At 30.0% G+C, this 17,481-nt stretch overlaps 1 protein-coding gene across 2 annotated transcripts in view; it reads right to left on the reverse strand.

Annotated features, from left to right (window-relative positions):
* Nucleotides 1–17,481, reverse strand: part of alpha-Man-IIb (alpha-Mannosidase class II b) — a 214,902-nt gene that overhangs the window by 128,009 nt on the left and 69,412 nt on the right. Inside the window, exon 2 of one of the 2 annotated variants that reach the window (XM_076399168.1) lies at nucleotides 12,363–12,403. The exons of the other annotated variant lie outside the window; for it this stretch is intronic. The gene's annotated coding sequence lies outside the window, so the exon portion shown is untranslated. The remainder of the gene's footprint in view (nucleotides 1–12,362; nucleotides 12,404–17,481) is intronic. 2 annotated transcript variants of the gene reach the window in all.

Genomic DNA, 17,481 nt, shown 5'->3' on the forward strand with positions numbered 1-17,481 from the left:
TAAGTAAGACTTGAAAGACCAAAAAGATCAGGAAGTACAAGCTTACTGGACGAAAATCAAACTTAAACTCTCCCAATATTTTCACACAACTTAACAATTGATTAATTAATCATTTTCATATGTTTACAAGTGATGAGGAAGGCTTCTCTATTTAAGTTACTGAAGAGTTATGGCACGAACTTATGAAATTTAATCATTATTTTTAAGCAAATAGTTGAGCAGATACCTATTGAGATCTTTTCAAGGACCATCCTAATGAAAAAGCATAAAAATCCCTGACCATACGTTTTTCTAATACATTAATTTCAAAAAATTAATTGAAATGATTTCCTCATTGATTTTGGTACATTGTCAAATGTGTTAGAACACCTTATATCATTATCAAACTGAGCTATACAAAATTATTGAATTTTAATAAATATTGATTTTTTATCAAAAACCATAGGCACTCCAAAGTTTAGTTACTAATAAATACCCTACACCAAAATTATATATATATAATAAGTTATTATAGTTATAGAAATTTTAATACAGTATAATAATAGATGATTAAAAGATAAAACATAAATGATGGAATTTAGATAAAATAAATACTAGTTACAGTATAATTAATTTGTGATTAGTCATTTTCTATTTTATTCTAAGAATTATTGCACCCAAGTGGCACCGATCAGAATAGCAATGACAGTAAAATGGACATGGTTTTTCCGTTTCATTTCACCGCATTAGGTTCTGATAGACAAAGATTAAATTAGAGTGACAAACAAAAACGTAAAATGATTAGTTTTACATGCACAAGACAAAGAATGATACATTGTCGCTAACATGATGTTAATGCAATTATAATAATGCTTTGTAATTGAATTATTATTAAAAACTTAAATATAAGATATTCCAAAGAGAAATATTTAAGGGCATACTAGCTCCATAAATTTTAACTAGTGTTGGGAACTATCGACTGTTTAGTAATTGATTACTTTTTACTATCGACTGTTTCAGTCGCTATTTTTGGTTCAACTGACTTTGTTACTATTTTTTTAAGCTTAAATAGATTTATATGTAATATATATCTATCTATCTAATATCTATATATATAAATATATATATATATATATATATATATATATATATATATAATATTTTTGGTAGTTTGCTTGTAAATATCAATAATCTGTATATTAATAGAGCAGCATTTTGGAACGATATTTTTAAGATTGCTAATGCAATAGGGCAAAAAGATTAAAACTGTGATTGAAAAATAGTAAAATAGTTTTAACTGTTTTTATGGCAATAATAGGTAATATTTCAACTAATTACTCACTCGATATTTGTTAAAAAATAATAAGAAACACAGTAACAATTAGAATTAAGAGTTCTGACCATGTCCTGTATCTACTATGTGAAATACATACGGGGGATAGACAACATAATATAAACACCATGGCATATAATACATCTTGTTGCATGATAACATCTTAAGTTTTGTAGGTTATATTTCAGTGTTTCATGCGCCTTGCTCAGAACTCAACACTCACTTGAGTAATACTGTTTCGACAAAAACAGCTCAGGGGGAGCTCAACAAAACAACAAAACACTCACAAAGCGAGGATTAATGGAACGGAAGAGAAAATTGTGAAACGCTTTATAACGGAAACGAATGCTAAGCTGTAAAGGAAGTGGTGTAACAATCATAAAACTTGCGACATTTCACAATCGGAAGCATGTGGTATGGACCAATCAATCACCGTTTACATTTGCCCCCATTCATATCACTAACATGACTTCAGCGAAGAAATATCTCGATATTCTTAATGATGAAGTTCCTACTACGACTATAATTTTGCTGCCAAACACTACAATATTCAAGATGAAAATGCGCCCAAGCAGCCAAAAATGATTCAGTTCTGGCTTGAGGAACATCTGAATATCATCAAACATCTTCCTTGGTTAGCACCATTGTCAGAACTCGTTAGTCGAACTGATATAGAGAGTTTTAAAGCAGAGACAGAATAGTATATTTTCATCTCCGATACCCCTAAATCACTTGACGGATGCTATTGAGGCATTATATAAAACTATTCCGTGAAGAATTGCCGCTGTTTTAAAGCAAATTGTGGCTCAATACCTTTCCTTCAACCTTATCAACTAAAAAATTAACTAAAATTGACGGTTAATAGTTATTAGGTTTTTTAAAAATATTTTAAAGTCTCCTTTTTACCATGATCCTCGGCATTAAGCTTACCGACTGGCCAGTGACCAACATAGAAACCATACCAGAAGACATCCGCCTAACCAGCTTAGTTACTGACGAGATTGTAAAGGTTATTCCTTGTCGGAGTTTCCATTATTACCTATAAAATTATTTACAATTATAAACACAAAGATACAGTACATTTATGCCCCAGTAGAATTCGAATCCGCGACTATCGCAACAGTAGGAGAACCGTCCTGTCCCAGCAAAGCCAGCCTAATTATTAGATTATTATAACTAAAAATACTAGTTAGTCCAGAAGACCAGTTTTATTTTTTCAAATATAGAAAAAAATTTTTATAACATCTTTATTAGATACGCTTAGTTCAATCTTAATCTACAATTAATTTATTACTACTTTTCCTATGTACTTGGCTTAATTAACAAGCAAGACGAGTGAGAGAAAAAACATCAGTATGTATTCCTCAATTATAAAATTATAATTATTTATTAATTATAAACTTATAGCTATAGTTTACACTAATAATACACACTAAATGTTTACACAAGTTCGTATGGTTTTGTTCGGTTCAATCTCCTGACATCCTGCGCGCTGTCCAGCAGTTGTATTGCTTCCACGTTAGTATGATTTAGTAATCTTCTTTCGTGTTTCAAGGCGAAATCCTGCACAACTTCGCAAATCCATTTGATTTCCAGGTCATTGTGCAGTTCTTCATTGGTTACATTGCGATAGGCATTGGTAATCAATCGAAGAACCTTGTTTTGATAGCGCTGTATGACTAACTGATTTGAATTTTTAGTGCAACCCCATATTTGCAGCCCATAGGTCCAAATTGGCTTTATAATTGTATTGTAGATCAACCTCTTTAATTTTAGATCAACTTGAGAGTATCTTCCGAGTAACCAGTATAGTTGCTTTATTTTGGTTTTAATGTGTTTTGCTTTTTGTCTAACGTGATGCAAATATAGAAATGAATTAATAAAAAATTTATTTATTAAGCATATACATACACCAAAAATGTTTGATCTGTTAATGTAGTTGTTATACAACTAATTGCTTTATGGTCGATAAAATAAATTAAGTCATAGCTAAAAAAGTACTTGAATAAGATGAAAATGAGAATGACAGACCTATTCAAACAAAATTAAACGGTCACAAAATATATTTGGAAGTATAATCTGCCTTTTAAATAAATAACCAGACCTTTTCAGAGAAGAGACCAGATGATTTTGGTTCGTTCCATCAGCCTGAAAAAATACTTATCCCGCCCGCTGTTCCGAAACGTGTTTAAAAGATGATAAAACCTATTATACGGACCCACAGAAACGATATCCAGTGGCTGGATTGTTACGTCTTAGGGTCTCATTTTCTCTCGGAAATTTACAATACGGCTGAACGGATAAATTGGACATATTGGGTTCTTACATGTAGCGAAATTAGGCGATATTTTTCTTTCTTTCCCTCTCGCTCTCTTAAAGAAAACCATCAAAGGAAAGAAAATTGCTTCGCATATTTTCATAGACTTGCGAGAAACCAGGTCCTACCATAATATTTTTTGGCAGGCATTAGGTTGCTAATGGCTCATCCTTCAAAAAAACTTATTCTTGTTATATAGAAGTAAGTGTTGTCTCTAAGTATTAATAGCATAATAAATGATGATGTTATTGTATTATATTATATTATATTATATTATATTATCATCATTGAAAATTCTTCTATTGATATTTACATCACTCTTCTGTATATGCAGAAGTAACATTACCGGCTTTAGAATGACCAGCAAGATTTCCAACAAATCATCAGTGACAAATAACTGTTGAGCACCTAAAAGCATTATCTTTTAAAAGAAAATATTACAAAGTTAGAAAATATATATATATATATATATATATATATATATATATATATATATATATATATATATATAGAATCCCAACCCTAAACCATATTGAATAAAATCTTGTGAAGTAAGTCTATTAATTTTAGATACAAATCACAAAAAAATCTAATACAGCATCATCTAAAATTAGTAATGACTATTATTGACACAAATATATCTATTTCTTTATTTATGGAACATCTAATTTAGTTAGTGGCTATACTCTCTACACTTGTAGTCACACCTAATGTTTAATATTAGTGAAAGAACTAATGAAAGTATAATTTTTTTATAACATCTTTATTAAATACGCTTAGTACAATCTTAATTTACAATTAATTTATTACTACTTTTTCTATGTACTTAGATTAATTAACAAGCAAAACGAGTGCGAGAAATCAGTATGTATTCCTCAATTATAAAATTACAATTATTTATTAATTATTAACTTATAGTTCTAGTTTACACTAACAGTACACACTAAATGTTCACACAAGTTCGTATGGTTTTGTTCGTATGATTTAGCAATCTTCTTTCCAAATCTATTTGATTTCGAGGTCATCGTTCAGTTCTTCATTGGTTACATAGCGACAGGCATTGGTAATCAATCGAATACCTTGTTTTGACAGCACTGTATGACAACCCCATATTTGCACCCCATAGGTCCAAATTGGCTTTATAATTGCATTGTAGATCAACCTCTTTGATTTTAAATCAAGTTGAGAGTATCTTCCGACTAACCAGTATAGTTGTTTTATTTTGGTTCTAATGTGTTTTGCTTTTTGTCTAACATAATGCTTCCAATTTAATCTACCGTCAAGATGGATTCCAAGGTATTTTGCTGATTCTGCTTGAGGAATCGGGCATCCATTGAATGATATAATTCAGTTTTTATTATTTCGCCTTAATGCAAAATTAACGTGGACAGATTTGGGGCTATTAAGTTGAATTTTCCAATCTTTCGTCCATTTGTAGATTTTGTTGACTGCCACTTGTACTATTTCTGTTGCCCTAGGCAGAGATATATCTTTTGCCATAATAAATGTGTCGTCAGCAAAGGTTCCAAGAAGTGTTTCTTTTGCTGTTGGAATGTCAGCAGTGTAGAGCAGATACAGGAGAGGTCCTAAGACGCTACCTTGTGGAACTCCAGCCGAGATATTTTGAAATGTCGAGAATGCCATTTCGTGCGATACTCTAAATTTTCTTCCGAATAAATATGACTCCAGCAATTGACAATAGTTACGCGGTAACAATTTGCTCATCTTACAGATGAATCCCAAATGCCAAACCCGATCAAAAGCTTGTGAGACATCCGGGAATATTGCAGGGCAGTATTTCTTTTCTTCAAACGCTCTTTCAATAGCCGCAGTTAGTCTGTGCACTTGATCGATTGTTGAATGATGAAAGTATAATGATAAAATTAAGAATAGTAATTTAACCAAATTAAAATCTAATAATATAGGTTTTGAACGAAAACTTATCCATAAGTAAACAAATCCAATAATAATGTTTAATAAAAATGGTATGGAATATTAGAATTACGGTACATAATTACCAGTAAATAATGAAAATTGTAAATATCAGCATTGTTGATAAACCGACTTTAAGAGTTATTATCACTAAAATGAATAACATCTAATTTTTAAATAAGATTGATAAATTGCTAGTAAAATAATATAAATTTGGGAATATTTCTGACCACACAACTATACCATAATAATATCATTTTACTATACATACAGTAAATAAGATCAGTAGGTCAAAGACATTGCAAGCAATTTTGATAAGAGCAAATATAAATAATTTTTAGTTTTAAACTAACTAAAATATTATAAGTTTAGTAGTGTTAACTTCTTTTTTAATACATGCCTATAATAATTTTGAAAATAACACAAAGCATGGAAGTAAATCACTAATGCCTTTAGATAATATTTGTCAATTAACCGGATATCAGTTTTTCTGTTTTACGAATCAATGCCAGATAATTATTGTACTTGATTTAAACCTAAATGAAGTACTTGGCTCATATGTACACTGAAACTTTTCTTTGTGCATCCATATAGCAGTATATGTATTATTCAACATATTTAGTACAAACCTCTTTAATCTTTCCAGGACAATTTTTTTGAAATATGAAAATGTTGCTCTAATGATTATTAGCCATTGATAATATAAGAATATAATCTTTTTTGAGAAAATACTAACAGGCCATTGAATAATATAAATATCTACTATATATATATATATATATATATATATATATATATATATATATATATATATATATATATATATATATATATATATATATTCTCCTGTCTAAAATCTACTATAGAAATTATGAAAACGTATTTATAGTTCAAAATATTCATACATTCAACGGATTTTACTTTTCGTATATAACATCATAAATGGAGTACCTATTTCACTTTTATACTCTCCTCTGACCGAAAACGGACAAATGTAAAGTATACCTTGGACTGTGTAAAAATGTATTATGCCTATTTGTTAGTAGCCACCCAATATCTACAGATTCTCTTGGTTCGTTACTGAAAATTAAATCACTGAATATATGGCACCTAAGAATTCGGAAATAATCTAATAATAATAATCTTTTCAATCAATAATTCAATAGTAATATTTTCTTTAATATCGCCCAGGTGGAGATTTGTATCTAATTCTCTATCATCGATCTATTAAATAAATTTTTAATTAATTTTAAATTTGCGCTCTGATCATATCAATACAATTTCTCTTAGGCAAAAGATATTTATCAAATATTTTGACTATATCTTTAGTGTTCTTAATATTTGGAAATTTTCAAACTAAAAGCAAACTTTCTTCAGCATATGATGGCTTTGTACTGTAACACACACACATACACACACACCCAATATTACTGCATCTATTTAAACTTGTTCAAGACATCTGCTGCTAAAACAAAATCAAGTTTATCTGTTCTTTGAAATATAGGATTTCTTAGTTAGTAATCAAATAATTTGCATTCGGATTAGAGAACAACATCATGTTAGACAAAAAAAGCCTATTTAAAGATATGGTGTATCCTGACCAATAATTCAATGCTGCCAAAAAAAGAATTAAATTTCAATTGTACGATAACCTCGAAATCAAATGGATATGTGAGATTGTGCATTAAAACATGAAATTATTATTAAATCGTAGCAACGTGGAAGAAATACAGCTACTGGACAATAAGCAAGAAATCGCAAGATTGAAGCGAGCTGAATCAGGCGAACTTTATAATTTAAAAGTATTCTCTTAAATTTAGAATGAGTAGTCAAATTTAAATTGAATTTTAATTTGGGAAATACATTTTGATGTATTTATCCCACATTCGTCTTGATTGTGTATGAAGATACCACAGATGTGTTCATGCAGATACAACAGAACAGTAGTAATAAATTAATTTGTCTTGTTTTGTAAAGTAAGAAGTAACGAAAATTGAAACAACATATGTCTCTTGAATATTTATTGCTTGGTAATATCAATTTGTTGATAAAAAATACTAAAATTGTTTTAATTATAACAGTACATAAATCGCAATAATCACTCCACAAATGTCTGGTAATTTATATACAAACATGTCGCACAAAAAATATCTAATGTCAATTGTAAATCAGTCAGTGACCAGATCGATACGAAGAAAGAATTTGAAACCTTCCAACTGAACTAACTGTCCATCTACCATAACCGCAATTTTAACGTAACGGTCACTAGATAAAAATTGGCAAGATTGTCATTGGAAGTAGAACTAGTTTTTATTAAATACCAAATCAATTTGCTATTACACAGAACACACAGTCACGGCCTGACTCTCGACCGAAACGAGGACGATGGGGCTTTGGTGAGGGTCCTGAACGAACCATTTAAATCAATTCAGCATCCAATTTAGAGTCGTTTGTTAAGAGTGGAGTGTAACGTTTAATACAATGGATGCTTGATTATGTTTGACCTATCGTTATACTAATTTGACGAATTCACATATTAATTTAAGTGGACCAAAAAGTGCGGTTGATTATTATAAGTAGAGCAATTTACATCTTAAAAGTCAACATGCAAATTAGATTACGATGATTAAGCTGGAAAAAGGTTCCCGAATAGAGGCAATTAGGCTCATGATTGCATAAATGACGTGTATTTTAAAATAAGAATATATCTCAATTAAGTTCGCATGATTTATATTGATGCTGCCTCGTAACAAATTCGATGGTAATTAGTTTTGTTGGAGAACGAACATTAACAACATTCTAAACAGCAATTACTGATACAATACACCAGTAAAACGTAAATGTGTTTCACTCTTTGGAACAAAAAGTTCTGTTGTTTCCTAATGTACTCGAACATTAAAAAAATGTTTTATACTTGTTCAACAATTGTAATAGTAATTGTAATGATGAAAATGAAATACGTGAATTTAACTCCAAGCCCCATAAACAAATCTGTAGATGGGAACCAAACATTTCTGGATATGATTATATCATTTAAAGACTGAAATATGATAAATACCAGGTCTACAAGAAATATTAGGATCACAAAACTGGAACAACACGTTTCTTGACAGTTTGGGTAATTATGCTAAGCAAATTTTTATATAAAAATGAAAAAAAAAAACTTGAAATGTATTATTATATTTACAAACCATTAACGATGCATATTTTTTTATCTAATATACGTTCACTAGCATACACTAAAACCTTTTTTTACAGGCTCTTTGTACATTTCACTTATGTAATGAATCTAGAAACATTTTCCTTGCCATCTTTTATCCCGGTGAAATCGTTCATCTTACTTTTCACTCACATATCCTAAATTTTCCGGAAAGTCGTCGAGGTGCAAGAATAATCTGCAGGAATGGAAGCATGAAAACTGTCGTTGTGAAGCAGAACTACTTATTTTGTCTGAATCTAAAAACGCTATTGTGCTGTAATGTATTAGATCTTAAATGCATGTTGATATAACTTTTTTTTCAGTATACCAAAATACATACAAATCAGTCGAAAATACTAAAATAACTTTTTTTTGCAGAACTGTGTAATTAGGAATACTACAATACAGTAATCATTTGAAATTACTTATTCTTTAATTCCTAAAAGTCTAAAATTACTAAAACTATGGTGGCAAATTCAAGTTACAGTGTAATTATCGTGATGTAACTGATTGTAATTGTAATTGATCCGTTTGCACAGATTTTTGAACGCGCACTTACATATTGAAATCACTAGAAATCTATATAACAACAGTTATTTATTTATTTATTTTATGGCACATCAATCTCTTGGGCTTTTTAGGGCCGAGTACAAATTTAGTTACAATTTATATACAGTATATACAAAGGATTTCAACTAATAACAGAACGCAAAATGTATAGACATAGAGTATAAATAAAAAAATATATAAATAAATAAAGATATTGAAATAATTATAAAAATGGGCAATGCATTTAGCATGATTACATAGAATAACTTATAAATGAACTTAATATAAGGCATAGAATGAGTAATACAACAGTGTATTCGGTAAGGCTAGACAAGCTGGAGTACACCCACGGCTGCAAGAAAATTAGTTAATTGGTCCGGACTTTTTAATTCAACCAAATACTCCATGGAGTCCATCATTCGCTCTCTGAGGGGTCTATACTTGCGACATTCAATTAGTAACTGTCTGACACTCAGTAAGATTTGACACTCGTTGCGGAGGTCTTTCGCCTCTTAACAGATATTCATGGGTGAGTCTGCAATGCCCGATGCGTAGACGGGATAAGATGCTCAGTTTATGTCTTCGTATATCTCGAATATTGGGATTTTGATAGAAGTCTTTCTTGATTTCCCATAATGTATTATTAGTTAGTAAGCCCCAATATAGTTGGTCGAGATTTCTAAAAAGGGTTTTACAATAAGACGTTATATCATCGCTCCAAAAAAGAAAATTCAATAGGACAGAATCGTCCTCCCATCCCGCCAAGCAGTCAGCTCTCTCATTACCCCCTATTCCCTTGTGAGAGGGAACCCATCGATTAATATTAAAGACTATACTACTCAATGTGTTCACTAAATATTGGCCCTCTGAGTGACAATTTTTCGATATAAATATCAGATTAATTAAACGAATTATAAAATACTAAAAAAAAAACAGCCAAATAGTTTATCAAAGAAATTAGTATGAATATATCTAAAATATACCTGCTCCTTTTTGTTTTCTTTTTGTTTAAACTTTTGAATTTAGTGTAAAAAACGATTAAATTAATTCACAATCTTTATACAAGATCTTGTGTATTCATATACATTTATTTAGCATGTAAAAGAGAACATTTTAAACAAATTATTGTGTTTATATAGACAGTAATCATGGAATCCATTCAATGGACCTCATTGGACGAAAACCAAGTTCAAACTCTGGAAGTAATTTTCAGACAACTTAGCAGTGGATGAATCGGCAGCATACTAGGGAAATCCGAAACGCAAAAAGTCATGGGTTAGTCCAGGGTAATCATCCACATCGATACCAAAGTGTTCATGACCATTACTGTGCATATGTGGAGCAAGATGTGGTAGATTCCGGGATAAAGATGTCGACCGCAGAGAAAAATATCGATATATCGATAGTGTTTCAAGATCACACTCTAATATAGTTTTTTTGCCATGTTGATAGGAAGATGGGAAAAAGATGCGGAAAATCAAGGAAACTATTTAACCTACTAATAAGATTAATTAGTATTAAAAGTACTTCTTCATCAAAACATTTCAACGAACATCAAACACATACCATTCCTTTATCAATTTATTTATATTATTATATTATATTATATTTATTAGGACAAGTTATTTTTACAGATTTAGTAATTTATTGAATTTAGTTTTTGTGCACTTAACAACTCAAAATACGTTTTTTAAAGTTATTTTTTACCGAGCACCTCAAATAACTATAAAAATATAGTTTATAAAGAAGAAATCTTGCTGAATCAACAAAATCTTTAGTGATATTGATATAAACATCGAGAAATATGTACGGGAATAAAAAACTGTCGATAACAGAATGTATCGAATTAAATTGATTATTAAAAATAAATCCAATCAATAACATCAAAAAACTAAACTCTCAATACCTTTTAAATCGTGCTCATGAGTCGTGAATAGCTTAATGATGTTCGAATGCTAACAGCACTATTAGAACCAGTGTTGAAACCAAGTTCAGACGCCATTGTTAGATACGAACAGGCATAACAAAGTAGGGTCTATTAATAAACTCGGCAAAACCCACTATTGAATTGTTTACTATTCATTTTTTTTTAATCTGTGGAATTCGTCTTAAAATCGAATTATCAACAATGATTTTTAATATCAGATTATGACTGGCTATTTTTTGTTACAGACAAAAATGACCAAATAGGATTTTAAAATTGTCATGTTCACAAAACTGAATAAGTTTTGTAAATCATTTGTACGAATATTTATTATATAGCTATTCATTTAATCAATTATTTATTATTCTAAAAATCTTTATAATGATATATATATATATATATATATATATATATATATATATATATTGATCAAACAAAAATAAGTAACCCATATGTTTTATTTTAAAAGACTTACTATTATCTTTGTCATAGTAGATAAATATATTATATTTTATGTATTAAAATGATCAAAAAATTAATAAGGTAATTTTTATCACAATCAAAACACTTAATTGTTTTAAATTCTTAATACTAAATAACAGTTTTTGTACTGTTTAATAAATCAACTAGTGTTTTTTATGTATATTTAGAAGAAATTATATTGCCCGTCCAACAAAACAGCATCAAACACGTCTCGAAATGTATGACGTCAGAACGTCGTAATATTCTACCCTCTAATTATTATCACTAACGTATTGAAGAATTTTGGCAGACACATGCAACAACGCAACCAGTACCCAAAACCTGATTTGGTTACATGTTCTGACGCATCAGGCGGCGCTTTCTTCACTTTTGATTTGTTCTGATCTCTTTTTGAGTGGGATAAGATGAGAATAAATCCATTCAGAGTTTAAACTAAGTTAATATTTTGACAAATTGTAATTGGATATATATTTGATGTCACTTATGACTTTAATCGGATGTTTTATGGGACGGGATATAGATGTAATTTCTCTCATTAAGTGAGAATAATTTAAAGTAAATCATAATCATAACTTTCATAAAATAGTCATTAGTAATATCATTACAGACTAATTTAAAATTAATTAATATGTAATATGTATCTTACCTAATACAGGGTTAATATTTATCCAATATCTCCTATCCAATCTGAAAAAAAATTAAAATTGTTAATCACCGATCACCAAGTCTGAACATTAGAGTTGTAAACATTTTTTTATTACTCTCTAAAACAAATTTAATATAAATAGGATTTCAGTTCTTAGTATTTTATCCACATGTAAACAAATTAGCATCAAATAATTAAATGAACCATAAGATGTCAAAAGGTTAGGGCAAAATGCCTCTCAGATTAAACTGGCAAAAATAAAGAACTATCTACTGTAAAACGTTGAGGGTTTTCATCCTCTCTATTCGCAGTGTCTATACCGCGTCAGCTATTTTATATTCCAATAATAAATAATAACCAAATACAAAATAAAATAACTAAGTACAAAATAAATTTGCTTTTATTGTTACTTTTTTAAAGTTTATTTATCGAATAGCAATTAAAATAGATGACAAATTAACGAAAGCAAGTCAAAATTTATTAAAAGATCAACGTCAAATAAAATGGGAATACCACCATCAATATTAAATTAAAGAAAAAAAGCTAGTTCGAAAACAGTGAATGCAGGCTAGCACCATGTCAACTAGATACTCCAAAATAAGTTATTGATGAGTAACAAATATCAATAACCTTTTGTTATATAATAACCTCTTGACTGACTATTCTCAGGATAAAAAATGAACATTATTGTTTAATATTACACGACAAATCTGGAAGACTTCTAATATAATTAAGATCTAAAATTACTTGTTAATTGTATTAATGATCGGGTAATAATCTCAACATTATATTGTGTCAGTATATCTTAAAATAAAAAGCTATACGTGTAATGGTTATAAAATAAAACCACAATGAGGTTTATACAAAAAAGTAGAGTTTGGTACACAAAGGCAATTTATTTTTCTTGCTGGACAGCTGTAATTCCTGCGGCTATAAATTACATACCGATACAACGGCCAAAGAATAAACAAGAAAACGAAGAACTTAAATAATCATACTTAACAGTAATACGATAATCATTAACTACAGTTTCTATATACTCGCAGATGTATACTTTAATTGGCATAATACTGAAACAAGAATACGCGCAAATACCAATATAAATGCGCATATTTAAACAACAGCAATCCTTTCGACATGCCAATGAAGTTGGAGATACTCAATATCCCTATAAAAAAACCAGACAGATATTACCCAGAAATAGATGTAACAATAGTCTCACAATATATTAAGTCCGATACTTAGAAGTGAATAATGCTCAACAACCATGCTACATAAATCGTTCCAAAACCGGTACTGATCCAACTTTCAACTAAAGCTGTAAATATTGTAATATGTAGATTTAAATAATATAAATAGATTTATAGTCCTTAATATAAATAGCTTAATAACAATAGTTAAAAAATAACTGCTACCTTTAGTACTATTGAACTAGTTGTGTACTATTGAAAATATCTACTGAAGAAAAAAATTGGCTGAATTGATTAATGCTAAAATACTTTTACGAATTAGAGTTGGTGGTTTAATTAGTAATAGCAAGTTGATAAAAGAAAATAGTTGGATAAAGTTGATCAACTAAAGAAGATCAAATATTCATTCAAAGAACACCAGCAAAAATTCAAACGGATGTCATCATCAGTTCTAATTAGAGATAGAAGCTCAACAATTGAAGACAATATTTTTGAAGGGTGAAGTCAAATACTACAAAAAGAATTGAATAAGAGGACGATGAATGCTCAACATACATGCAATTTTTATAAATATTTCTATCCTAAAAAGCATTTATTCTTATTAAATAGAGCTACTGGCTTCAAACAATTTATTTAAAAATATATGGTCATTATTTTAGTACGTACTACATAAACATAAGCAGTAGTAGTACTTTATAAATCAACTGAATTACTAAGGACATATGACATCAGAAGATGTAAGAATAATATCTTAATTATTCATTCATCAAAGATTCTAATATAGTGTACATCAAGTAAAAAAATGTAGTTGCTTAAGTACATATAAGAATCACACCATCTTATAATTATTGAAGCAATTCAGTTTGTCGACAGCACTAACCTTATAAAGATTCAGAATCAACCCTTCATGTTAAACAACAGCAAGCCTTTCGACATGCCAATGAAGTTGGAGATACTCAATATCACTATAGAAAATCCAGACAGATATTACCCAGAAATAGATGTAACAATAGTCTCAGAATATATTAAGTCCGATGCTTAGAAATAAATAATGCTCAACGACCATGCTACATAAATCGTTCCAAAACCGGTACTGATGCAAAAGCTTTCAACTAAAGCTGTAAATATTATAATATGTAGATTTAAATAATATAAATAGATTTATAGTCCTTAATCAATTGCCTCAATAGTTAAAAAAAATAATTACTACATTTAGTACTATTGAACTATTTGTGTACTATTAAAAATATGTATTGAAGAAAAAAATTGGCTGAAATGATTAATGTTTAAATACTTTTACAGATTAGAGGTGGTGGTTTAGTTAGTTATAGCAAGTTGATAAAAGAAAATAGTTCGATAGAGTTGGTCAACTAAATAAGATCAAAGATTCATTCAAAGAACACCAGCAAAAATTATTAAATGAATTACTAAGGACATATGACATCAGAAGATGTAAGAATAATATCTTAACTATTCATTCATCAAAGATTCTAATATAGTGTACATCAAGTAAAAAATTGTAGTTATTGAAGTACAAATAACAATACCACGATCTTGTAATTATTGAAGCAATGCAGCTTGTCGGAAAAAGTATTTTAAACTAAAACTAATTCAAAACATCACGTTAACCAAAAAGCGGAGAAGATCAAACACAAAATCAAACAACTGTGCTGGTTAATCAAAAGATACTGTCCAACATTTTACTCAACTTGAATTAGGTCAAAGAAATTGGACGACAGTTTATTAGTAACTATAAAGCCTATTTGGACCTATTTGGTGTAATATGGTGTTCTACTAAGAAATAAAACCAAATAGTAATCCAACGCTGTCAAAACAAGGTACCTCGATTAATTACCAATGCTTATCGCTACATAATCAGCAAAGAATTTCACGATGACACTGGAATTAAAAGGGATCTACAGGGAAGTTATAATATTTCGTCTTAAAGCATGAAATAAGGTCGCTAAATCGCAGCAACGTGGAAGGAATATAGCTACGCCTACTACGATTAAAGTATAAGTGTTACATTTAACTTTAGCTTAAGTTGTTTAATATTTTTAATTAAAAAATTAATTATTTTATGTAACATTAAAATTAATATAACTTTTATCTATACTTTATCCAAAAACATGCATTTAAACTTGTTACCCGATTATTATTAACATATTATGAGGAAAAATACATGATATTAAGATTAAATTTCGCGCTAACTACTTAATATAACTTGATATCAAAAACAAATAATTACGTATTATATCATGCGGTTTTCCAGCAAATGCAAATGAAGCAAGATGATTGCGAAGTGGTTTACATCCATTAACATTCGCGAAACGACGGTGTCGCTCTAACGTAACAACGTTCCTGAAAACAATAAATTGGCGGTACGAAACTTAGTCGCCGCCTTAAGTGCGTATCACTATCAGAGGGATGCTGATGCCGGAATAAATTCTTAATGAAATTATGACGATGAATGTTAATGGAGTTAGGAAGGAAATGTAAATGTTTTGAAATTTGCCGAAACACATATTAATGTATGTAATTGAAATATTCCACGACTCTTGTCTGCTAAATTGAAGAGAAAAAAAGAAGACGTAAGTGTACTTGTGTGTTTTAGGAGCTTTCTCTTATACTATCAACGATATCTATTGGTGAAACGGTGAAGTGAGGTCAATATAAACAACTGTTGAATATGGTAACCGAACTGTTAAAATCAACGTTTTTAATATTTCTCTATATAAAATAACAATTTTCCATTTAGTATTATTTAGTTATTCAGTCGATACAGACATTTATTACATTTATTGTTTGATTCGAAAAAATCTGCTACCGAAGCACATCAAACACTTTTATAAATTTATTGTGATGTTAACCGCTATAACTTAATTTTCGGTTTTGGTTTCAACGATAAAAATTCTAGTTTTGATAAAATTTCAGTTAAAAAGTCCCCGGCCTAACACATAGATGGCGCTATAATTAAATCCATATGTTTTTTAGTTATTATTTAGTCTTATCATTAGTTTGCGAATTATATTAGCATTATATAGCAATTCGAGTGAAACAACTTTTGTTATTGTGAAAAAAATGGATAAAAAGGAATTTGGCGTGTTGATAATATATTGCTTTTTGAAGGGAAAAAATACAGTTGAAACAAAACTTGGCTTGATGTCGAGTTTCCGGACATTTCCCAAAAAAAATCAACCATCAAAGATTGGTATGCTAAGTTTAGACGTAGTGTAATGAGCACCGAAGACGGTGGACGCAGTGGGCACACAAAAGAGGTTATTACCAATGAAAACATTTAAAAAATCCACAAAATGATTTTGAATGACCGTCAATTGAAACTGAATGAAATACACTCTAAGGACATCAACTGAATGTGTACATCATATCATTCACGAACATTTGGGTTTTAGAAAGCTCTTGCAACGTGGGTTCCGCGCGAGCTCATTTTTGACAAAAAACAACGACGAGTTGGTGATTCAGAGCAGTGTTTGAAGATGACCAAGCGTAATAAACCCGAGTTTTTGTTTTGTTTTGTTGACTGTCGTCATCCGAGTGAACTGGACACGATGAACCCGCTTCAAAGCGTGGGAAAACGCAATAGTCGGCTGGCAAGGTTATGGCGTCTGTATTTTGGGATGCGCATGGAATAATTTGCATTGACTACCTTGGAAAAGGAAAGACCATCAACAGCGACTATTATGTAGCATTATTGGACCGTTTGAAGGACGAAATCGCTGAAAAACGGCCGCATTTGCAAAAAGAAAGTTGTGTTTCATCAAGACAATGCACCGTGTCACAAGTCAGTGAAAAGAATGGCAAAAATCCATCCATTCACCGTATTCTCCAGATCTGACCCCTAGCCACTATTTCCTGTTCTCAGATCTCAAAAGAATGCTCGCTGAGAAGAAATTTTCGTCGAATAAAGA

The sequence above is a fragment of the Rhynchophorus ferrugineus genome, unplaced genomic scaffold, assembly GCF_030347505.1.
Source record: "Rhynchophorus ferrugineus isolate W39M unplaced genomic scaffold, kcgeb_rfMv2 rfM3, whole genome shotgun sequence".
NCBI lineage: Eukaryota > Metazoa > Arthropoda > Insecta > Coleoptera > Curculionidae > Rhynchophorus > Rhynchophorus ferrugineus.